This window comes from Coptis chinensis, chromosome 2 (genome assembly GCF_015680905.1).
Source record: "Coptis chinensis isolate HL-2020 chromosome 2, ASM1568090v1, whole genome shotgun sequence".
Taxonomy (NCBI): domain Eukaryota; kingdom Viridiplantae; phylum Streptophyta; class Magnoliopsida; order Ranunculales; family Ranunculaceae; genus Coptis; species Coptis chinensis.
The window spans coordinates 73,458,936-73,461,197 of NC_141457.1; positions in this window are offsets into that span (position 1 = coordinate 73,458,936).

Genomic DNA, 2,262 nt, shown 5'->3' on the forward strand with positions numbered 1-2,262 from the left:
ATTACTAAGTATCAATTGATACTGCTTTTAATTATATTGGAGTGGTATCGAAAGTCGAATTTTCTTTTCAAAATATTACTAAGTATCAATTGATACTTCTTTTAATTGGAGTGGTATCAAAAGTCGAATTTTCATTTCAAAATATTACTAAGTATCAATTGATACTGCTTTTAATTGGAGTGGTATTGAAAGTCAAATTTTCTTTTCAAAATATTACTAAGTATCAATTGATACTACTTTTAATTGGAGTGGTATTAAAAGTCGAATTTTCTTTTCAAAATATTACTAAGTATCAATTGATACTACTTTTAATTAGAGTAGTATCGAAAGTCAAATTTTCTTTTCAAAATATTACTAAATATCAATTGATACTGCTTTTAATTGGAGTGGTATCGAAAGTCAAATTTTCTTTTCAAAATATTATTAAGTATCAATTGATACTGCTTTTAATTGGAATGGTATCGAAAGTCGAATTTTCATTTCAAAATATTACTAAGTATCAATTGATACTGCTTTTAATTAGAGTTGTATCGAAAGTTGAATTTTCTTTTCAAAATATTACTAAGTATCAATTGATACTGCTTTTAATTGAAGTGGTATCGAAAGTCGAATTTTCTTTTCAAAATATTACTGAGTATCAATTGATACTGCTTTTAAGTGGAGTGATATCGAAAATTCAAATTTTCTTTTTAAGATATGCTTTTAAGTGTCAAAGGCTACTAGAAGGTATATTGTAAATATAAACAAACCAAAAGAAGCAAAATAGATCTATTTCATATGTCGAAGGAAGTTTAAGAAAATAAGGCAAAATGGACATCTCATTGTATCAATATTACAAATTGGAGCAAATTTCAGCTCGTGGTGGAGTCTTTGGGTTGACTAAGAACATTACATCTAGCCTTGAGGGCTAAGTCAACACCAGCCAGCATATCAATTCCTTTTAGAGTAGAGGAATCAAGCTGAAATGAGTCAAGAAGGTCAATTGGGGAAGCCAAAGTCTCGGTGGGGTTAGTTTTTTCCACATCATCTTCATTGCTGGGTTTCTTAGTCTTGAGGGCAACTTGGACGACTTCTTTCTCAACGTCGAGGGCAGCTTCAGACGGAATATCGCTCTTATCATCAGACTCAAGATTATACTGAGTAATAACATTGGCAGGGAGATATTGTTTGAAGCTCTTCATAGTGGAAACACAATAATTCATATTTTGATCAGTTTCAATCAGCTCGAGATTGACCTTTCTTATTTCGGCCACGAGTTCAGCTTTTTCTTTCTCGAAATTGGTTCTTTCTTGTTTAAGTTTCTCTTCCATAGCGGTATAAGAGCTCCTCAGTCCATCAGTTAATGCAGTATTCTCGTCAATAAATGACTTCAGATTGGCATTCACAGTGTGTCAAGCGGTTTCGGAAGCATGGAGTTTGGTGATGGTGAGAGTATGCTTTCTTTTTTCCTCTTCAAAAGAGTGTTGGAGGTTTTCATTGTCTTTTTTCAATTGGTCATTTTCTTCCCTAAAATGGTAGAAGGAAGCCATCTCGTTCTCAAACTGACTGACAACAACAACTTTAGTCTGAAATCAAGAATACAACAGATGAATACATTATAAATAATGGGCAAACTGATATAAGAGTAAGTCCAAAGGTATATACTTACTTTTTCGAGGGAAGAACACAAAATGTGAAATCGTTCAGTCGTGGAAATTTCAGCCATCGTGGATCGATCTCGAGGAAGAATTATGTTCTTAACAAGAGCTTCTCCGAGTCCAAGTGTCGGAAGATCAGAAAATAGAGAAGAAGATTTCAGATTCCTTTTCTTGTAATGAAGGATAAAATCAGCCACAAAAGTTTTAGATGAAGAAGAATGACCATGAGCAGTGGATGGAGCAGCGGGTTAAATAGTGGTTGGAATAGCTAATGATTTCGAGGGCACAGAGACAAGTGCAGAAGTGGTGGTAATTTTTGCAGTCTTAGATACCTTCGTAGTTGGTGGCGCTTCAGTGGTACAAGGTTATTTTCCTTTCTTTTGAGGAAGGCCAATATCGACATGTTTTTCTTTGGAAGGAATTGGAGCATGGGAGGAACTACCACTTATTATTTTTTCAAGTGCAAAAAATTGTTGGTGGATTTGTCTTGATCACGAGGAATGCGAGATGCCATATCTATGTACAATAAGCAGTGGTGATCAAACACATCTTGCAAAAGTGAATAATTATAAAAGTTTGGAATTTCTTGTTTGACTTTGGGAAAGATCTTCAGTCATATTAAAAC